The sequence below is a fragment of the Lepidothrix coronata genome, unplaced genomic scaffold (genome assembly GCF_001604755.1).
Source record: "Lepidothrix coronata isolate B3197 unplaced genomic scaffold, Lepidothrix_coronata-1.0 Scaffold92, whole genome shotgun sequence".
Taxonomy (NCBI): domain Eukaryota; kingdom Metazoa; phylum Chordata; class Aves; order Passeriformes; family Pipridae; genus Lepidothrix; species Lepidothrix coronata.
Window position 1 is genome coordinate 986474 of NW_016690272.1, and position 22995 is coordinate 1009468.

The 22995-nt window shown below is 44.0% G+C and overlaps 1 long non-coding RNA gene across 1 annotated transcript in view; it reads right to left on the reverse strand.

Annotated features, from left to right (window-relative positions):
- LOC108500702 overlaps positions 1-22995 on the reverse strand; it is a 77214-nt gene that overhangs the window by 38695 nt on the left and 15524 nt on the right. The window contains exon 2 of the long non-coding RNA XR_001875966.1: positions 206-308. This is a non-coding gene — a long non-coding RNA (uncharacterized LOC108500702). The remainder of the gene's footprint in view (positions 1-205; positions 309-22995) is intronic.

Genomic DNA, 22995 nt, shown 5'->3' on the forward strand with positions numbered 1-22995 from the left:
ACCCTCCATTCCTGGAACCACCAAAATCGTCCAAAAGTCTCTGGTGGAGTTCAACTCTTCATAGCGGTGATAGTTTTTAAACAAGAAATAAAATAGTACATGAATCTCTTGAAGAGAATGAAAAAAACCCTAAAACCCCCTTATTTTTTTCTTAGTTATCCTGGGCTTGGCAGAGCTCTAAATACATTTGTCTGGTGGATCCTACCTGGGCAGCATCTGCTCACACCCACTGAAGAACACCCAAGGATGGCCATGGAGACAGAATTCCTTCCCCTTCAGCTGGGCTCCCAAAAAGCTGCTGTGCTGCCCTGGGGAGTGTTGAAAAGAGATTAATGAACGCGGGCATTTTACACTCAGAGACACTTTTCATCACTCAGATTCATCTCTGTAAAGCCTCATGAATATGTAGCAGTGTCTTTGACTTCTTTTCAGGATCTCCCAGGCTCGGGGATTTTTAGATTTCTTTGGTTTCGAAGGTATTGATTCCGTGGCTTCCACTTTGATTTTCTGTACAATTATAAGTGATTGAACATTGAGCAGCATTTAGGAACTGGAAAAGAATTGGTCTTTCACGGTTTCAAAGGTAACTGAAAAAACCCTGTACATTATCCCCTGTGTTTTGTTAATTATCCTGGTTTTTTACAGATGTGCCTTGTGACCCAAACTCACCAAAGAACTGCTCTTTCCCCAAAGAATCTGTGATTCACTTAATGAATGATAAAAAATAATAGGTCCTGTAGAGCTTTAGAACTACTTATTCCTACAAATGGGGCTTCTTGGTACAGTGTGAAAAATACAACTGAAAAGCCTCGCCTGAATTTCAAAAAGTGCTTTCCCCCACATTTAGATATTAACGTTTCTATGTGTAAAAATCTTGTTAAAAGCGACTGTCCTACAGACAATTACACAGAAAAATATACAGAAATAAAATCACGTGAGCTTAACCCAACTTCACCTCACAGGAAATGGACTTTTCTTTGGGAGCCACAGGAAGGAAAATGTGGATAGGGAATAAAGTTCTTTAGCAACAGTAACTTAATCACTCGAGTTACTGACAGATCATTTTACTATGAGAAATAACATACAATAAAACTAGAGAAGATTTTCTCGGTGTTTTGGGAGATGCTGCTGTAAAACATCTGAATTATCACTGAGAGGTTAAAAAAGCACTTTGGCATTCCAGGCTCTACCAGATGGTTTGTATCCTCATTTCTTGAGGAGCTGCAGAGGCACGGGGAGTATATTCCAAGAAAATACAGCCCCAGCAAACCTCCATTTCATCCACAGAGGCCTTAACAAAACGACTGAAACAACTCCAGTTTAGCACATCATTATAAATCACTTTACAGCCCTAATATCCTCAGGTTCAGACATTAAAAGGACAATAAAACTGCTTAGGAGGTGCTCTCTCCAGCTAAGAAGCACCATGGTATTCACCAAACTGACTCCAGCTTCTGGGGAATGGCCTGGAATGTTAAGGAACTAAAGTGGTTGAGCAGTCTATTAATTTTGGAGGGGAGGTGTATATATATATATATACATACACACTACATACACACATTGAATCTTTCAAAATGCACCACTCTAGCAAAGTGAATTAAATGCCATTGAGGGAATATTAAGCAACTCCAGAAGAAACTATCACTCTCCCTAATTTCTTTCTTCATGTCTCAGGCAGGTAAATTATGAGGAATTTGCTATCGGGGAGGAAAACATTTCAATCTTGCCCAGATAGCAGTAATGAGATGTGACAACAGCCCCAATTTGTGCATCAGGAGGGCTCAGAAGGCTGTTTGAGGGTGTGCTGGGGGCTCATCTGCAAAGGCAGAGGGTGACACTGTAAACCTGCTCTGCCTGTGCTCCTCTCCTCCTTTTCCCAGCCTTGGCAGGGCAAACCAATCCCTGCACCTCCAACAGAAACCAGGGTAAGTGACTGAGAGAGACAGAATTAATTCCTCGTGTTTGATGTGTTCTGCTTCTCCCCACTATGCAATTTAATCCAATAGTGCTGCTCCACACAACTGATGGGATTTATCGGACTCTCCTGCAGTTCATGTTTTTATTTGGAAATTGTTATCTTATTGATTAGATTTTTCATATACTTTCCATTAACTTGCTTCTATCTCCTCCAAAACACTTTCCACACTTCATTTTGTCCACAGTGCAGCTCTACTTACTCAAATATTATAACACATAATTTTATATAACTACAGTATACAACATAAAATGAATGCAAGGTTCAGGGTCAATTTGAAAGATTAAAAGTAAGATTTAAATTCTCCTGGGTGAAAGCAACTTCTGAAAAAGTTAATTATTCCTCAGATTTACCCCTTCAAGCTTTCTGCTCACCAGAGATCTGAAAGGATTTCACTTTTCACTCCTGGCCACAGAATGGCCCAGCAGAATATTAAAAGCTGAAATAATGTGTGAGACCTGAAGAGTTATTGCTGCTATTTACGAAGTACCAGGAACAGGTCCTGCTTTCAGTTATTTCTGAAGTTACTCCACTGAGTCTGCTGCCCTATTGCCCTGCATAATATGTACATCTAAATGTGCCCAGCGTGGGCTCGAAAGCACTCCTGGCCCGCTCGGGGCACATTTCAGCTCCATGTGACGCTGATAAACAGCCACCAGAGAGACACTTGTTCCTAAAAGAGATGCTTTAGGCTAACAGGAAATATTAGCAATAAACCTTCTGTGCATTTGAGGAGGGGAAAATAAGCTGTATTTCTAATGTGCCCTGTCAAGGCACCTGGTTACAGCTTTTATTGGGTTTAATGGGATGTGTTTGGTTTCTGTTGAAAATGGAGTGGAAATGGAACGTGGGTTTCACAGAATAGATTAATATCTCTTATCTGAGGCATTATTATCTCTTAAAATATAATTTTTAGCCCTAGAAAACCACAGGAACACACAGTCTGTGGCTCAAAAAGGTTACACACAGTTGCAGTGCCTGTGCCCACAGAGAGGTGGCAGAGGAGGAGGAGAAAGAAAAGGACCAGGGATTCAGGAACCTGCTGCAGGCCTTTGGCTCCCAGGAGGTGTGAGGAGAAGGATGGATCCCAACAGCCATTCCCTGGGTGGGAAGTGCTGGAGCAGGGTGACCATCACCCTACTGTGGGGGTCAGAGGGGAGGAAGGATCTGTGCTGGCTGAGGGTCACCCCCAGCACTCTGGAGAGTGCCAGCACTGGGAATTGCCTGCAGGGTGCTCTGAGGAGAGTCTGGGGTGCCCACAGCTGGTTCCAATGGGTTCCATCCAGCTCCAAGGGCCCCTGAGAGCCTTCTGGATGCCGGAGCTGTGGGACTCCTGCAGCCCATCGAGTCGTGTCCTTACAGGTGCTGTGAACTCAAAGGCAGGAGGAAGATCCCACATTCCCATGCAGCAGGGAGGGGAGAGTTCTGTGGGATGTGTTGGAAGAATATCTGCTGCTCTTGCATGCAGTAAAAAAATACAGGGTTGAACTGGGGTTTTAGAAGGTTCTTCTAAGACAACTTTGAAGGAGGAGGTTTGTGGCAGCTCCGCAGTGTGACCTTTGGAGCAGCCGAGGGGCTGATTTGCTCACCAGCCCATCAAAGACTCACCACTGTCACTGCCTCTCCCCCATCCTTCCCCCAGGGCTCTGCTGCTTTACTGCCACTGAGTTTGGCAGGGACTCGTGGCTTCCCAGGAGTCATCTGGGGTGACCAGATCCAGAATCCCTTCACTTCCCTCCTCTTGTTCCCCACAGGCCCCCAGAGCCTCCCACATCCCTCACCATGAACCTCCTCGCGCCTGAGGTGAGGTCACCCGGCACTGCCTGGACAGCTGGGATGGATAACTGGGCACCTTCCAGCCTCCTGGAGCAGAGGCAGAGCCACAGAGCCTCCTGGCAGGAGAAGTGCTCTCATCAGTCCTCTCCATGCCCCAAAACCTGCAGCAGAACGAGGGTTCCAGCACGTTGCACAGCACTAGGGAATACGAGAACATCCCCACCAGGATGGAATGTTTTCCTGTTATCTGATTAGGTGGGGCTTAATAAAGAAGCTGAAGCAGCACAGGATGTTCCAATGCAATGGTGCTGCATTAACAAGCAGTAACTGATGATTTTTGTCAGCCCTACAGGAAGAGAGGCAGCACTGAAAGGAAGTTGCATTCCCAGACTGCCTGTTCCTCCCTCATCCTGCAAAACAACCACAGAGACACCTTCTGTCAGGGAAATGCAGTCACATAACTCCAGACATCCGGGTGCTAACTAGTGGAGATTATTGTCCTAGAAATAAAACCACAGATTCCCCAAAATCCTGTCATGGGATGGGATACCAGTGACATAGCACTGAAATTGTAAATGAACACATGGGAGAAGTGTGTTCAATGGGGTGTTTAATGGGTTCATTTGGCCTCTGTTATTTTTCCATGAGCTGATCTGAACAAATTCTACTTATTTGATCCCTAATTCCTGCAAAGACATTTCTATCTATAGAGCACTTGCAAATTATGCCCTGCTACTGCTGTCTCACAGGGTGAACAATCACACAAATTAGGTATTCTCAACTCTACTCCTGATTAAAGACTCACTGAAAACAAAGGGCACAACAAGTGTCACATCACTTGCGACAGAGCTCCTGACCACCAGGAGCTGTGAGAATCCTCATCTCAGTGCAGTTTGCCTTGTATATTCCTAATTTTCTACCAGTACAGCAGCAGAGCTGGAGAAGGACACTGCCCTGCTTTAGGATGGGGATGGTTTTGGACTGCAAGAAGATGGTTTTAGGCTGACGACCTTGTTGGAACTGGGGGGCACTGGCACCTCAGAGCAGTGTTCCCTGTGTTCTGCCAAGGGGTGGCTGGAAAAACTCCAATTAACTTCATGAACCACGAGTTTTCGGAGCAGCACTTTCAATTAATATTAAAATTGTGAATTAAGTGTGAAGTCTGTGACTACAGAATAAATTTTACTGCATTAAAATAATAAACAAAACTGACAGGGTATTAAACTGAGTTTCCATGAAAACAACTCCCTGTGGTCTCCAGGGCAGATTCCTCAGCTCAGAGCTCGATCAGCCATCGAGAGCAACCAAGAGCTCAGAGCTCACCCTGGAGTCCAACCCACTTTCACCCCAAAATGAGTTTGGTTTGCTCTGGGTTTGTTTGGGTTGGGTTTTTTTCAGCACAGAACTGCCAGAGAGGTTTTAGCCTATGAGAGAGAGGCAGGAAAGCTTAAACCAATAAAAAGCCACAAAATCAAACACCAAAGGCTAAGTCCAACCCAAAAAGGACTGAACCAGTCAAGCAGCTGCCCCTGTGTGGATGATAAACCATCATCATTTCAAAGGTGATCTCTGCCATTCATCACATCCTGTCCCACAGAGCTCTTGCAGTCCCAAGGAATGTTTAGGCCCTAAGCCCAGCTTTGGGGATAAGACAGAACCCAGTAACTCAGTCACATTTACACTGGTTCCCAGGCAATCATCCCCAGCCTCCACAGGCTCACATGCACAATTGAAGCAGATGATTAAGGTGACTGTGGATTATTTTTCATATCAATATCTTTGTCTTTACTTCTCATGGAAGTGTGGCCAGGATCCCTTCAGACACATCCAGGAATTAAATCAATTAGAAAGTCTGTTAATAAATTCTGTAAGGATCTGACACGGAGAACATATCAAACACTCCAACAGTTTTCAAAATTCCTTAAGGGGGTACGAACAACAAACCCAAAACTTGCTGGTTTAGGCAGCAGAGAGAGACAGTGACGGAGAATTCCACCAACAGGACATACTAAAACTAGGAATTAAACCCAAAGAACACTAAAACCCTACTGAGGGAAGCACAAAGTTAGCAGGATTTACTGTTCAAGAATAAACACGTAAAAATAAATGTTCTGTCTGTGACTAATGATGGAACAACTCCCATTAACTTCCTGAACGGCGAGTTTTTGGAGTACCACTTTCAGATAATATCACAATTGCAAATCTCATGTCAAGTTTGTGACTCCAGACTAAATTCTGCTCCATTAAAGTAATAAACAATGGTGGTGTTTACACCACTAATGACGGTGAATAGGAGACATTTCCCTCTTGTAGAACTTATAAACCATAGAAAGTGCAATTTCACCATAAGAATTTTTAAACCATCCCAGATTCAGGCAAGAGCAGCACATTTTCTGAAGCATTTACTCTGCAGAGACAAAATAATTTGTTTTGAGGAGTGTAAATGTCTGCTCTGAGTTCTGACTGAACCTGGAGGCATTCTTGGATCTCCAGGAAAAGCCAGAAGAGGACAGGGATTTGTCAAAGGAAAGCTCTGATTTCATCATCCAAATTCCAATAAAAGTAGCAATTCACTTGAATATTCCAAAGGTGTAACAGTGACCCAGAGCAACCCCTGCAAAATTCTGAGAGCATTTGCAAGATCCTCATTATTCAGCATTTCTGAGCTGCTAAACCTGGGAACAGCTGTGGACTGCAGGATTAGGCTGAGCTTTGCTAAGAACTGACTGCAGCATCCCAGGAAGCACTGAAAGTCATTCTATAAATAGCAAAGGTTTCTGCTACAAAATGTCTTACATCTATTAAATCAAGATCCATAATTAAAGTAACCATTTCAGAGGGATGTCCAATAAAAAAAAAGTCATCATAATCTCTGGGAAGAGAATCTGATTGAGTCAAAAGGGTTTTGCAATTGAAGAAAAACATTTCTATTCTCATTGGTTTGAAATAAATCACTGTAGTGCAAATGATAAGGAATATTATTGGTAATATACCCTGTCCTAGGTCTTCTAAGGCTTTACAGAGTGTATCACAGTGTTTTCATAATTACAATCAGCTAAACAGCTCGTTAAGTGAGTGATGCAATTTAAATTACAAAATTAAAGTGTTTCAACTGTTTTCCTGCAGATTTGGGATGGCTCCTTAAAGCAGCTGAAGAGGCAGTGGAGTGCCAGGATTCTGTACAGTCAGGGACTGTTTGCAATCAGCCTCCAGTTTGTCACACTGCTTCCACTAAAATATTCATGTAATCAGATGAAACCACATCCCTCCCACCCCACGTGTGGTTTGGAGTCACTGTTGTGTTTACTGTTGTTCCAAGTGGGTTTGTGGCGCTCCGAGGAAGCAGGAGATGGTGAGAGATCAAAAGGGGACAATTTAAAAGTGATATTTAAGTGGCACTTTTAAATACTACATCGAAACACCAAAAATCTATAAAGAAATGAAGTTACTTTAACAACAGAGCGGCACAATTAGTCACAATTAGTGGAGCTCTAGATCGTCAGCGATTAAAAATGAGTTTTAGATAAAAAGAGTGAATTTGACTAAAAATGTTTCTGTCAGAAAGATTTGACCTTCTTACCCATTAAATCTGAGCATTAATCAGGAATTGACAATCAAGTTACAACTGAACAGAGACAATTACATTTCAATTTTGGGTTGGCAGTCGGCTCAGGTTTCAGACCTAACACAGTTATTTTGTGACCTCAGGCACCTCATCTGAAGTCCTTTCCAGCTGTGAATGAAGATGGCCCTTCCCTGGCGTTGTGAGGAGCTTGGGAAGCGTGGCTGGGTTGTTATTATTGATGAGCACGCCCCGAGAGCACAAGTCCCCGGGCTGGCCGTGTTTGCACAGCCCACGGATGGCCCCGGTAACTCAATATTTACTCTCTGTGCACCCAAATAAATTGTGCTGGAAATATCCCACCGGATGAGTTAATAACACTTGGCTCGCTTGTTTTTCAAACAGAATCCTAAATAAAGCTCTGGATCCTACCAAAATGTATGTGCTTGAGTTTCTTCACAGAAATCAATCCATGGAAATCCATGGGAATGGTCATGTGGCTCAGTTCAGGATTAAGTGCAGCTGCTCGGTCACAGCTTAAGGGAGCACAAAATATCAAACCAGCCCTTCTTAAGCCATGCAAAGTCAACACATCCTTCAGCAGCCCCACCTCGATGCCTTTTCCTCACCTACCTGGGCTTGTCCTGCTCCCACTGAAATCCCTGAATCCATGTCCCATTCATTTCACTGACAGATAACATCACTTCTTCATTCATTACACATTCTGAGCATCCCCTAAAGACTTGTCCCATCTCCCCTCTGGGTTTTTAAAGTGTTCAACTTCATAAATAAGCAAAGGAATTAAGTGTTGACTGATGGCAGGGTTTGACAGATACAAGGTAGTAGTGGTGACATCAGTGAATAAATTGTTTGAGGAAAAAAAGAAAAAAATAAAGGAAAAAAAGCAAGAAAGATTGGAAATATATGTGCAGGAAAGAATTAGCTCCCTTCTAGCCTCTACCTCCACATGTTATTCAGTTCCCTCCCCCTCGAGCCCTGTTTGCCAGGGCCAGCCCTGCTCTAATTGCTGTCTGTGAGTGAGGAAAGGTGATGGAATTCAGCAGTGGAGCACAGGGCAAAGGAACATAGCCAGGGTCTCCTCAGCAGTGGGACAGCACAGCCACTGGGACCCAGGACATTTGTGGAGCTGCAGGAATGCCCTGAGAGGCCTCCTGGTGAGGAACACGAGTCACTCCTGCATTTCCTCTCTGTGAACAGCAGCTTTGGCAATCGAAGGGATGAGCTGTGCCAAGCTGGAAAAGTCTCTTCCTTTTGAATCTTCTGCTTGCACAGTTCAGGCCCTGCTTCCCACTCCAACTGCAGCCACGGATCACACACACAATAACCACCCTGAGAGCCCTGCTGCATAAAGTGACCCAGCAAGTGTCAGAGGCAGAGTTCTGAAGGGTGCTAATGGGGTAAAGCTGCAAGTGGAGGAAGAGGAATTTTCCACATGTATCAAGCACCTGACTCCCACCGAATCCACAGTCCAGAAACCCCTGGATTTGTCAGTCTCTACCTGCCTGAAGTTGGTACAACCTAAGGGATGAGTCTTGTGCATTACCAGTTTTCCCCCTCGGGAAAGATTTTCCTCTGAAAACAGGGGTGAGGAGATGTACCTGCCACACATCCTGTCACCACTGCGGGATGGGACACAAGGACTGGCACACAAACACCAGCCATCTCAGAGTGTCACCCTTCCCACATCTCTGCCTCCCGACAGGGTGATGGAATAGCCCCTCCTCTAAAGAAAGGGATTGTTCTTTCTTATTCTTAAACTTCCTAGGTTGTGTTTCTTCCCAGCTCAGGAGTCTTTGGAAGTCTAAGGAAAGCCAATCTGTTCCTGAAGGTCACCAGGAGCAGCTGCATTTCTGCATTGCAGCTGAAACCAAGATCGTGGTTCAGGTTTCCTCTTCCAGTCCCCAGGGAGATCTTTGCTCACAGAGATGCCAAATTAAAAGTAAAAGCTCAATGGAATTTTTGTTCATCAGGTCCAAAGGCCACAAACTGCACTTGCACACAATGAATAGAAATGTTTTGATTTAACAATGACTCTGCTGGTACCAAGAATAACTTTAAAGATTTCAAAGGTTATTTGCAAGATTTCTTTTTTTTGCTCTGAGCAAAAGGCAACGTAGAGCAAGTCAGCAACTGGCTGTTGTATGTCTACAAGTCAATGCTTCAGGGTTTTTACTGTGTATTTTTATACCTGTCTGTGTGGCAATGCATGAGGAAATACATGGTCTTACTTCAGAAATAGTCCATTTTTTCATAGCCATGGCAGAAGGTTCTGTATGGCAACTGTTCAGCTTATGACTTGGCTTATCTGGAATTTATAGCAAGATATTTAACACAGTATTCAAAGTTCAGTATCTGGGGACACATTCTTCAGTTAAAGAAAGTGATGCAAACTTTACTTTTTTTCTGGTGGTGTTTGTTCATCAGGAAACATCACGAGAAAAGGCCGGGAAAGTGGGCACAGAACGAGGCTGTTTTCTTTTTCGCGGGAAAACACATCACCAAATATTCAACTCCCATCATTTGGTACTAAAAGCTCATCCCTTTTCCTCTGTAGAGTCGTTTCATCGCAGAAGAACTCCACAGGGATCATCAAGTGTCCAGAGGACTCATGTGGTCACACAGAAGAACAGCTGAACAGGTGAAGTGATAACTACGTGGACTGGTGTGGGTGGAGCCCCATTTTGACATGGTACCTGGGCATAACCCGTGTGCTCCCAGTTGCCAACAGATTCCAGCTACTCTGCTGCAAAAAGTAAGAAAATATCCCACTCGTCCAAAAATGAGGAGCTCCCCAACTTTGTTTCTCTTCTCACTAACATGAGTTTTAGTGCTTCCTTATAACTAACCTCAAGTGTCCCACTCCATCCCTAAAATGGAGGAAGTTGGGAACATTCACGAACCAAAAAAAAGGTAAAAGAAGACAGATACCTGCAAATTGTCAATAAACCCCCAAACAAACCAACCTAAGGCTGGCTGGTGGCACATATAAAAACTTTCTAAGGTTTATAGTATAGTAGAGGAGATTTCTGGAATACTTCAAGAAGTAACAACGTTATCTGAGATGAATAAACGTGAAACATTGTGTTGTTGTCTCCAAAATCTCCCAGTTTAAGTCCTGGTGCATTTTGCCCTCAAAGAAATCCATAATCCCCTCCATCCCCACCTGGGTCTGTGCAGGGCAGCACAGGAAGGGTGGTTCATGTTGGAAAGGCTTGGATAGAAATACAAGAGTGGAGTTAAGGAAGTGAAGCTGCACAGTTGTGCTTTAAAACCTCCCAGCATCCATGTTCGGCTTGGAAGCAAAGGAAGCTGGAAAGGAAAAGGCAAAGTCGGATTGCACGAGGTGCTTTATGTTCCACCAGCATTAGAATTCCCGGGAATACCAGAACGGGGCCATACCTTTAGCTACAAAGACACTCTGGATACTTTATTAGCCATGAGGTCAGAACCCCTCAGCTGTGCCAGCCCCAGAAACACGTCCTGAAGTGCACTGAAGTTACTCATTTATCACGTCCTCATCTTGCTCCAAAATCACTCCAAAAGAAGCAGCAAACAGTGGTGAATGGAAAGACACCACATTTCTATAAAGTGATTTTAGGACAAGGGTTCATATTCTCTGCTGTTAAGGAGATGCAGCATTGAGGATGTGATTTCCATGGGGATTTCCAGGATTATGAACAGGGGGAAGGAAGGCAAAGAGCTCATCCAGACTCAGAAATTGTAATATTTCACCAGGTATCAGTCTGGCCAAAAATGGAATAAAACAAAACAAAGCAGAGCACTAAAATAACCAAGAGAGGCAACTCCTCAATCCAGTCCCAGTGTTCTCCCAGCAGAACAAAGCCGACCCTGTTTCCCAGCCCTGCTGCCCACAGCTATTCCATTGCACACAGTGACAATCCACCCAAACGGCTGCTCACAACTGGGAAAGCACTTTTTCCAGCATATTCTTTGTCAATTTTTGCCCTTAATACATATTTGACCTGACAGACTCCAAACTGACCCAGACTCTCCAGGATGAGGGAAAGCAGAGAGAAATCAAGGGCTCCACTTGCTCCCACTGAGTGCTTATTGAAGGAATGACAATGTGTCTACAAGGATCTTTTTCCAAGAAATAACTGTCTGCTTGCTGTGCTCAAACAAACATCCCTTCCTGCCTGTGTGCAACTACTGGTTTTGCAGAGAATGAGGGAGATAAAAGATTAATTGCAGCATCCCTGGCATTCACTTTGGAAACAGTAAACTTCCCCAAATAAACCCAAATACTGTGGATTTCACTCCCTGCTCCCTTCCACTTGCTCATGCGTTTCCAGAGGGCCAAGCAGAGCTGTGCTGTGCTCAGGACTTCCTGGTTTCCATCCCCATCCCAGCTGTTTGCACACTGTGTATGGAACCACAGACTACAGGAATACTGCTAATTCCCAGGCTGGATTTGTGGGCACAAGAGGTTTAGCAAAACCACCAGCGTTTTGCACTGCACGGAACTAAAGGGCTAAAATTTGAGCAGCTCTGTCCAAGTAGACTTAGATAGGATTGGACATTGCAAAATAATTTCTCTTTGCCAACGTATAAACTGAGTTTTTCTGTGTTTGATTCCACTGAAAAAGGCAGTCACATAATCTTCCTAACAGGGCTTTATGGAGTGACATGTTCCCCAACACCCCAGTGCTGTTAAACTCTGCTCCCCTGAATGCAAACTGTCATGAAATTCAGTGTGACCAGGGTTTCACATTTAGCTTGTTTTTCATCCTGAAAGAATTGAGAGCTTTATCAACAAACTCCTGATTTTACTCCTCTCCATCTTTCCAGAGCCAGTTCATTTTATGTCTGTGGTGAACTGATCAAAGGCAGGTCATTAATTGCTTTTTTACAAAGCAATGCAAAGCCCATTAATTTTGAAGCTGAGCCAACAATATGAATGTTCTCGTGGTTTGCACGGAAGATTGATCTGGTATCTATTTATTAGTGCAGTTCTATGGACTTTAACTAATGGCTCTTTAGGTCTTCACACTGATGGGTCTTTTCACATGTTTTTGTGGAGAAGTTTTTGCCACTAAATTCAGAGAAAATTAGGTTCATGAAATAAATGTTTATCACGCTCAAAGAGAAAAATCAATGAGAAGAAAACAACTGCATAATTTAAAGGGCTCCACTAATATGGAAATGTTTTATACAAATAGGGAAATGGATATTGTTTCAGAAAAAACCCCTGGATTTCTAACATTTCTGGCTGTTTTAAAGATAGAAATCTATTAAATGTTTTGTGCCACGCCCCATTTCTCTTTTATTTTTTACTTCCAATTATTTATTCACAATGAGAACCAGCAAAGACCCTGTATGTACAGTACCATAAAGGTAACTCTTCCAGGGTTCTGCAGCTCCCACCTCTGCCCTGGCCAGGCTGGACGGGGCCTGGAGCAACCTGGGCTAGTGGAAGGTGTCCCTGCTGGGCTTCAAGGTGCCTTCCAACCCAAACCATTTTGGAATTCTGTGATTCTACTGCTGGCTGTTCAACAAGCTGTGGTGGTGGTAGCAACAAATGCAGCCAAGAAACCTCCTCTGGTACTTCCTGCAGTAAGTTAAATACATATAAATAAATATCCTTTATGAATTATGCCTTGGAAAGGGGAGTACCAGCATTTAAAACCAGTTCCTCTACTTGCCCACAACACAATGGCCCCGCAGACTGGAATATCCTTGCCCACAGAAACTACTAGAAATGGTTTGTGTGGGGGTTTCAGAGCCCAGGTTAACACTCAACACGTGCTTTTGCTCTGCTGCTTCATTTATCATTCAAGTGTGGCCTCTTCCTTGGCTGCACCGAGGTTGGTGCCAAGACAACAGTTGGACTTCTCCAAGTGTCTCTAAATGTCTGAAGATCTCTGCCTGTCTTTTGACATGGGCTGTTGTATGGCAGCAGTGAGAAGGGTTAATATTCATTGTGAGGAAGAAGTAATTTAAGCAGAATAATTATTTTAAAAAAACACCTTTTATCAGAGCAGAATCATCTGTGTGTCCTGCTTGTTGAGACTATTCACCTTAGAGGTCATTTCTTATTAATAAAAGATGGACATAATTGATAGTAAAGAGGAAATCTGACAAAGCATCATCTGTACAATTACATGTAAAATGGGAAACAGAATTGTCCTTGCAAGAACTCCACAGAACAATTACTCTTATTGCACCCAGGGGAAGTACAAGGGGAGTTCCTGCTTCCAATTTCTTATGACTTGTGTTCTTCACACCGGGGCTCTGAATTTCTGCACTTGAGAAAGCAGCAGATGGAGAAAGGAAAAGGTCTGAGGCTTCTGGGGTGAATTTTATGTTAAAGCCATAGGAGCAGCTTTCTGCCTTCCCATTTTACTGCATTTCCTATGGCTTTTCCTATTTATGATTCGCTCAACAGGCAATAATGAGAGAATGGGAAAAAACCACCAAAAGCGAAACATCAAAATTCATTGCCCCATTTCCCAAAACATCTGCAAACATCCAAAACATGTTGTCATCTGACTACAAAGTTGAATGACATCCTGAAGCCAGCTGTCTCCAGAGAAACAAGAGGATGACGGCTCAGCAGAACATCTGGGGGTCTCTGCAAGGCTCAGGCCCCATGAAAGGGGTGTTAGAGATGTTTAAACACCACTAAGAGTCAGGAGGGAGCAGAGGATTTGATGCTGCAAATGTGAGCAAATGAACTAAGACTTTCAAAGGAATCAAAAGAAATTTGTGACTCATTAAGAAGATAAATCTTCAAAACTTTTTTTTAAGTGCCCCTCAGTGTAAATTTACCCTTTTTCTGTCTTAGTCTGACTAAGGAAAGACATTCTGACTTTCTTCCAGGGGTCCTTTGGCTTTCAGTGGAAAGAAGTGGAATGAGAAGGATCACAAAAAGCAGCAATCCTGGACTTGGCACACCAAGGCAGCACCTGCCAGCCAGGGCTGATCCGTGTGCCAGCCCATGTCCTGGCTCCTGCTCCTGCCCCTGGGGATAAATCTCCTCATCCACAGTTTTCCAGCCATCTGTTCCCGGGCCAGCGACACCAGCCCGTGTTCCCAGGAAAGGCCCCACCTGGGAGTGTGAGGCCAAAGGATAATTGAGATCCTTCCCAAAGACACCCCCAAAACAAGCTGGGTCTGGGAAGGGGGAGCCCTCCCCAGGCCACTTCCCACAAACAGCACTAATGATCTCCTGAATAATGAATCAGGGAAGAGCAGCAGCTGCTGCAGAACCAGGAGTGAGTGGGAATACACTGAGTTTGGCTGCCAAATTAAACCCAACAAAAACAAATCAACCAGGACCTTGAAAGGGGATGTTCCGCTTAAATGGCCACGCTGGGAGATCTTCAAAAGCCTGTTTCAGTTGTATCTAATGATCACCTCGTGTAAGATAAATAGTTCTCTTTTATTTTTCACTTTTTAATGACTGAAACATAGCTATAAAGATCCCAAAATTTGAAAAAAAGCAATTAGTGTTGGCTTTTGTGAAGTTCTTGTTGCCTGTGGCAAACAACTGATCACATCACACTAAGAAGGTGATTAAACATCCAGTCCAGGCTTCTCTCAGGTCTTGTAGAATGGATAAGGCAAATATAGACCTGGATAAATCCACCAGGAAAAGGGGGGGGGCAACAGCAGCAACAATCTCACCACATCCCACCAATTCTCCTGCTGGAGAACTGGATCTGTGGAGGAGTAGGAGGGCGGAAGAAAAGCAACCAAGACCTGGGAACTCAAATAGTCCTGGCAACAACAAACAACAAAATGAAAATGAAAACCTCCTTCTAGAACCCAGGAGATTAAACTGGGTGTTCCTTCCCAGTGGCCTCCCAGCAGGCCCAGTGTTAGAGACAGGCTCCTCACACAGACCAGGGCCCTCACAAACCCCAAAGTCTGCTTTTGTAATCAAAATGTGAGAGCAAGGGTTAGAAAAGAGCAAGGGTTAGAAAAGCTCTGCACTTTACTGCTTTGATCCCATGGACATTCAGCCCTGGTGTCTCTGCTGCCCAGCAGACTGGCAGGTGCAGAATTCCAGCCCTCAAGGCCTGGCCTGAAAATACTCAAAATGACAAACAAATCTTTGGAGCCATAACATTTCTTATAATACCAGAAACTCAAGGAATGAAAGTCAAGAGGCAAAAATGTCTCCCGAGTCCCTGTCCAAACGTTTGTGTCTGTGTTTGTGTTCCTATTACAGAGCAAACACACTCTTGCATGACTCAGTTAATGTACAAACGTGACCAACCTCCTGGAAACAAAACAATTGTGCTTTGCCTTTCTTCTATTATGTTATGTGCCAGAGAGATGGCAATTTTGGATGAAAAGCTTTATTAAGCAAAGAGGAGGTGGTTGCCTTCCTCGCAGTCATTAACATCTCGTGTCTGCAGCTGCTGAGCACCCAGCACTGCATCTCTGATGGGCTGCATTCTCCTCACATTTGACAATTCCTCAGCCTTTTGTCTGTGCTCTTTCCCCAAGAATGCTGTACATTCATTTCTGAAGTCATAAAGATATGTAACCGTACACAAGTTTTCCCAACAGAGAAATCCTCCAGTTTCTTTCTCCAAATGAGGTGTATTCAAAGGGCAGGTTTTGGAGGCATCTCAGGAACCCAGGTACAAGAGCTCCAGTACCAACTGCAGCACTGTCCAGTTCACACACCCTGCAGTGGAAATTCCTAGCACTTCCACATCAGATATATATTTTTCTCCTAAAAAGAACACATTTTCTTCTCCAAAATTCCACTCTCAGTCTCTGCCTTAAAACTTTACCAACTGTACACAAATGAATAATTTTTTAAACTTTGCTCAAGGAACTGGAGCAAGCTCCAGAATGATGGGTTGACTTGGACTTCTCAGAAAAATTATCCTCCAAAAAAAAAGCCACAACAACTGAGGAACATTCAATTCACCAAGTGCAGCCAAAGAGCCCAGCGGGGAAGAACCAGTACACTGGATAAAACCATCGAACACATGACAGCCCCTGTTTCCTCCCTCCAAAATATTTCACAAAATACTATTATTCCTTCTAAAAGTACAGTTCAGAGCCATCTAGGGCTGTTCTCAAATAATCCCATTTATATCTAGCACTTGATTACGTATAAACCTTCAATTAATCTCTGGCCATACAGCTGGGGGGGGGGTTGTTCCAGTCCCTGTGTTTTAGGGACCTATCCAGGATTCCAAGTCCCATCCAACATGGAACAAAACCTACCAGGAATCACAGACACTCCACACTCATGATTTTTCCTTCTGAGTGAATTAAGAATTTCTCCTGGACTCAAACACTGTAATGCAGAGTTGAAAGGAATCTCCTGGGCTCAGATTATCCCACCACATCATTTTTCTCCTGAGGGCATCACATTAAAAATTACAAGAAACATCTGCAAATGCTAAAATGTATTCTGAATATTAAATCCTCTTTAATATAATTTAAATGAAATACTTTTAAATATAATTTAAATTGTTTCTGAGATCACTATAAATATATGATTTTTTAAACCAACCTGTTAATATCTGAGTGTTAAAGGCCAGGATTTCACAAGCAATTTAAGCTCTTAAATAACTGGAAAGAAATCCCTATGAAACATTGAAAATATTAAAAACCCCTTCCAAAGTATAAAATTACAGATGTTGTGAATTAGGATGGTGGAAGTAACACCCTCTTTTTCCAAATTATCCTATTTCCCTTGTTCAGATTGTGTCATTTATTCTGGAGTGAATAATTCATGAGTGCTGTGAGACCTTGGCCAGCCCAGCACAAAATCAGCTTGTGAACAACACCCTGGTTGAACTTCAGGCCCCTTTGCTGTGGCTGAGTTCACTGTCCCAGCACCTCTATTTTACTGCTCTTCTCAAAGCCCAAATGACCAAACTTTGCACGAGAACCTGCCTCCACACTTACCCAGCAAAATTAGAATATATAACACCAAAAACTACAAATAACAGGAATATATGACACTAAAATCTATGGATGTACCACCCACTCTGAACTTTCTAAAGGAATTACAGCTATTTTTTCAAATATCTTGAGAGCACAATCATCATATCACTGGAAATCAGTGAGAAACAGACGTTCATTTAGAGGTTTTCTGCCTTTTTTCCCCCTCCCCAAAGTGCCTTAATTCCCAGAAATATATTAAATACTAAAAAAAAAAACAAGCCCTCAAACCCTAATCTTCATACCCTGGTTTCAGGAATTCACACAACCCCAAATTTAACTGCTTAGGAGATAACAGGCAATCAAAGATACTGAATTCCCTGTAGCTCCAAATTCCATGTACTCCAGGAGAGAGAGAGGGAAAGGGCAAAAAGGTGTGGAAGAATTGAGTAGATGAGTCAGAACGGCAGCAACACCACGAGTTCTGCCCTGAGCGCAGAGAACTCTCCAACACCCCCCACGCTCCTGGTTCCCGACTGTGTGAGCCAAGTTGGATGTTGATGGAGGAACCAAAGGCTTGTGCCTGGAGGAACAGACTCCTTGCACCAGCGAGCTGCTCCATCCATCCATCGCTGCCTGCTTCTCCTAATAACATCTAACAGGGAGTTTGGGAGTCGTTCTTCTCTTTCTCACACTCTAAACCTCACCAGTGGAAAGCTGTAGCCATGGCAACCCTGATGCTGTTATTAGGGAGAACTGTGCATCCACTCGGGGAAAAGAAAAGCAGGTTTCCAATGGAACTAAAAAAAGTGGGTTTGAAATGAAACCTCAGCACTGAAGTGACAAGGGCAGGGCCAAGGTGTTTGTTATTGTGGTGTAAAAGCAAATCAGCCCAAGGACCAATTCAGCCCCAGGTGCCAACGAAATGAGCAGGTTGTGACTTTCTGTGCTGCTGCCGCCGCCTTCTATTTGGCTTTTCTTTTTCTTTTTTTTTTTTTTAATAATTCAGGCAGTTATGTCAGAGGCCAAAAGGCAAAGGACATCCTAATCCCACTGGTGCAATGGTCCACCTCACTGTGATTTTGGGAGGGAAAGGATTTATATCCTTGGAGAGCTTCTGAGCAGGACAAAGTCTCCAACACACTGAAAAAAGTTACCTACAGCAGTGCAAACCTCCCATCCCTCCATCCTGAATGTAGGACAGGCATCCCTGCCACAGCTAGAATCCTAAAGGTGACAACATCCTAAATTTGGTGTACAGGACCTTTCAAAATCTGGTGGTAACAGCAGCAAGCTATAACTCTTATAATTCCGGTTCTTTCTTAAACTCTGGAAAGATCTGAGTTGGCAGCAACAGCAACACCATGTCTGAGCATTCCCACTGGGAAAGGAAGCTCCAGCCAGCACAGAGTCATTCTGCACCTTCTCCAGTGGCCCCAGTGACCTCACAAGGGTGGCTTTGGGAGATCATCCATGCCTAGAATACCCCAAACACAGTCTGAACCCTGTTTGTTGGCACCCCTGCACAGATGGAGCTGCTCCCATCCAAACTTCATTTAGTTTTTAATTCAATTTTTAATCATCAACCCCAAAATCAAGCAGCAGAGCCCCTCAGGGACACCTGCAGTGATGCCCAGTGCAGCACTGGCTTTTCCCTGCCTTTATTTAAGAGTTCCTGAGAATACACCCTGATTTGTTTTAAAGCATTTCTTTTGCATATTCCCTGCTGGAGCAAATGATAGCACTATAAATGCCTCAAAAAGCATTTAATTTAGATTTAATAGGGCAGTAAAAAAATCTATGGGTTCTAAAAGAACACTTAGATCAGTTTAATGAGTACATGGGATAAATCTGGGCAAGAAATACTCCACCAAGACAACACAGTGCCAGGTTTGGAGTTCATTACCTGGGAGATGTACTTGCTTACTTTACATTTGTGATTAAATTTGCAATAAAAGCTGAAACCCAATTGAATCTCAAACCTCTGTGTTACCATGTGAATAAGCAAATGGAAATCTGGAAAACCCACCAGCACTTCATCAGCTTGGGGACATTCCCTGAAAATCAGCCCCTGAAGCTGCTGCACTTGGAAGAGCCAGGATAGTCTCACTTGCCAAGTTCATTTACAGGAGTTACCCCATTGAGGATGAGCTTTAATCAGCAATTCAACCATGCAAAACCACCCTGCCTCTACATCTCCCTCTCCACCTCTCTTTTTCAATTCCTGACTTTTTCTCCTGCTTTGGGCTCTCTTCAAGCCCACATTTTGATCCTGGGCCTAATCCTGCAGCTGCCCTGCATTCAGGGCTGCAGCAAAACCCACCCTCTTCGCTGCCAAGGAACTGAGCAAACGAGGGCAGGGACAAAACTCTTCCTAGTTGGTGCAGCCAACACTAAGCATGAGGTGCCCAAGGCCTCGACCCCTCAGGGCAGAGTCCCTGAGCAGCAGCTCGAGCAGCCACCAACAGGACAGACCACAACACACTGCTGGGAACAAGCTCCCTCCTGTCCCAGCGCTTCCAACAGGGTACCCTTGGGCCCTCTCTTAAGGCTGCGCTGGAAAATTCTGGTTTTAAACTGCACTTGCTGACACAGCCAATAAAGGCATTGAGGGACTTATGAGGGCAGATGGGTTCGGAGCACACACCTTTGCCAGTTGGTTACTCTGCCTGTGAAGTTCAATTAGCAGGAACTTCTTCAGAGATAGTATGGAAGGTGCATTTATAATTAATGTGTGTCCTGCATTTTAAGGTACTCACAGGAGAGGCATCCTGGAGCACAGCATTACTATTACTACCATGTTTCTGCCTTGGCTTGGAAATATCTGCCCTGTTTCTTTTTACTTTTCCTTCATTTTCAAGGAAATTACCATGTTTTGGAAATAAAAAATGCTAATTGTATCAAACCTCAGGAAAGAAAATGCTCAACCAACCTTGGAAATTAGATTTTCTTTTATGATTGAGCATGTTTATTGCGGGCAACAGCACATGTAAACCAGGAGAAAAATATATAGGATGTCTACCACATAATGGTTCCTTGCAGGAGGAGGAACAATAAATATTTAATAGAAATGCAAATACAAAGCCATCTGAGGAGCAACTTTGGCCATAATTTCACAGGGAGAGACTGAGTGGAGCTGGGTGAACACCCTGAACCTCCTCCACAGACTGGACCTCCAGCAATTCATTCCCCTTCACCAGAAAGGATTGAGCTGAATTATTTCTGTTTTGGAAACCTTTGGCAGACAAAAGGACCTAAAGACCATGGGATGTTCTTTTCTTACCTCTTGGCTGTCTTTCAATACACAGGATCCAAATGAATGGGTTCTCTGCAATAATTAAACACTGAAACCTGCTCAGCTGATGGTATCATGGAGCAGCCAACAGGAAGATAAATCATTTTACTCTCTGCTTTCTTAGGATAACAAAACCTTTTTGTTTTAGACCTGCTGTTTAGATTGGTAGGGAAACTTTACTTAGAGGAACCTCACATGAAACACCAGTTCTGATCTGTACTGGGCTGCCCCATCTTCCTGTGCTGCAGTAGCAGCTTTTCTTTTAGAAATGAAGATTAATAGAGTATAATTTGGGAGGCAAAGCTGGGGCCATTAAGCCCGTGGTCATTTGCTCACAAATGCAGGTTTAAAATGGAAAGAAGGACTTCAACACACCTGGCTGGGAGCACTGGAGGACTGCTCAGTGGAACCAGTGCTTTGAGGAAAAAAGGTGTGCAGGGTTCATCTTTGGGCACAAAATTACTAGAGGGTGCACTCAACATGTTACTTATTTTTTTCCCCAGGAATAACTGGAAAAAAAGAAATCAAGGATGAAGTTAAAGCTCAAAAAATTTGTGGCAACGCATCTCCCCCAAAGCACTGCACCCCAGAGGAGCCTGTGGGAGCCCAACACGTTTACCTAAGCTAAACATCTACCAAAACTCCTTCAGAAGTACTGGAAATAATGCAGCCTCAAAGCAAAACAAACTTGTATTGGGACCTGATGTTGCTCTCCCTATTTGCCCCCTGTTCCTCCCCATGCCACAGAAACAGGATGTGCCCAAACTTGTAAGTGGGGTGATCTCACCGGACAAAGGTGACACCCCAGCTGGTGTCACCTTGTGCCATTTCACAGCAGGAACACAACTCACCCCAGTTTTCACCACTGACAGCAGGGATTCTGTAGTACAACTTCTTTCCTCTGCAAAGTAACACAAATGACAGAAGCATTTTTCTGTCTGGCCTCAGAAAGAAAAGGTGACTCCTCCGAGCAGCAGCTCTGCAAACTCTGTGTGACCCTGATGGCAAAGGGGGATATTTCTGGCTCTCTGACAGCCCCACAAACAGCTCCTGGCACTCTGCTGGACAAAGAGCCACAGGGCACAGCTCGGTGCCCTTGGACATCCTCTACCACACCAGTGTGCCTGCCTGTCTGCAGAGGGAGAAGGGCTTTCCCAAGGAGGAATTCAAGCTCTGTCATGTCCCTTGCCCTTGGTATTATCTCCCATGCTGTGTTTGAGCCCTGTCCCACAGGCAGTTTCCTCATGTGCATTCCAGTTCACTGCTGTCCTCCTCATGCTCAGGACCCAGTGAAGGGTTCAATATACACAACATTGCTTCCTTAGCATTATCCTATTTTAAAGAATCCCTGCTCAGTTTTGCTCCTGAGATGTGGTGCAGGCCCACAGCACACCTTGCCCACACATCATGTTTTCCCTTAGAGCACATTCCTGATGGAGGCCAGGATAGAAACTTCCCTCTGTTCACAAGGCTCTGAGCAGCAGCAAAGGACCAACCCCACTACATTCAGGACAAAACACGTTTGAGCCCTTCTGTAGCTGATGGGATTCTTGTTTGCCCAACACAGAAAGAGTTGGGGAAACTCAGGATACAAGGCAAAACTGACGTCTTTTCACTTTCCTGCCCCTCTCCTCCATTGGAGCAGTCCTAGGGAATAGCTTTGCTCTGTTTATAAGCAGGAAGAAAGTTGAAGCTGATCCATCATCAGCCATGAATTTTTGCAGTGCCAAGGTACTTTGAGCCCACTGTTTTCTTTCCTGGACATGCCATAGCCTGGACACAGTGGTGGGACAGCAGCCAACAGAGCAATGCAAGGCATTCCTGCCAGGAGAAGTTCCCTCACACCTCTGAAACACTGCAAGGAAACAAGTGCCACCAGAGGTGTGTTTGCATTCAGCCTGCCCTGCTCTGACAGCACAACTGCATCTCAATGCTCTGCCACCAAAGGGCTGCATTTTACTCTCTTTTGTTCACTGCTCAATACGTAATATTTTGTTTTCATTCACTTAAATATTCTATCCAAAGTGTGTCCAAACGCTTGTAGCTGTGAGCAGTTTCCCTGTAGGCCAAACTCCTCTTCTGAGAAGGATTTGGGAACAAGTGGAGTGGCCTGGCTAATTCCCAAACAATTATTTATTCAGGGAAACTTCTGCTGCTTGTGAGCAGACTGCAGAGTCCTCAGGCCTGTCTCAAACTCAGAATTATTCATGGCTTTTCTCAGTGACAGAGAGTTGGGCTGCAAAAATGTGCATTTCACAACTTTTCACCCAGAGAAAGCTCAGTCACTCAGGGATCTGAGAATGTGACAATCCACACAACAAATGCAATGCTGTGCTGCCTTTGGGGTGCTGACACAATGCAATCCATGGTCCTGCAGGAATATCCAAAGATGCTCAGATTCTGGGGAAAATGTTGGGTGATTTTTTTTTTTTAGATTTGATCTGGACAGCTTGGTCCTGTGTTCCTGTAAGGGGAACCCAGCAGGATTGT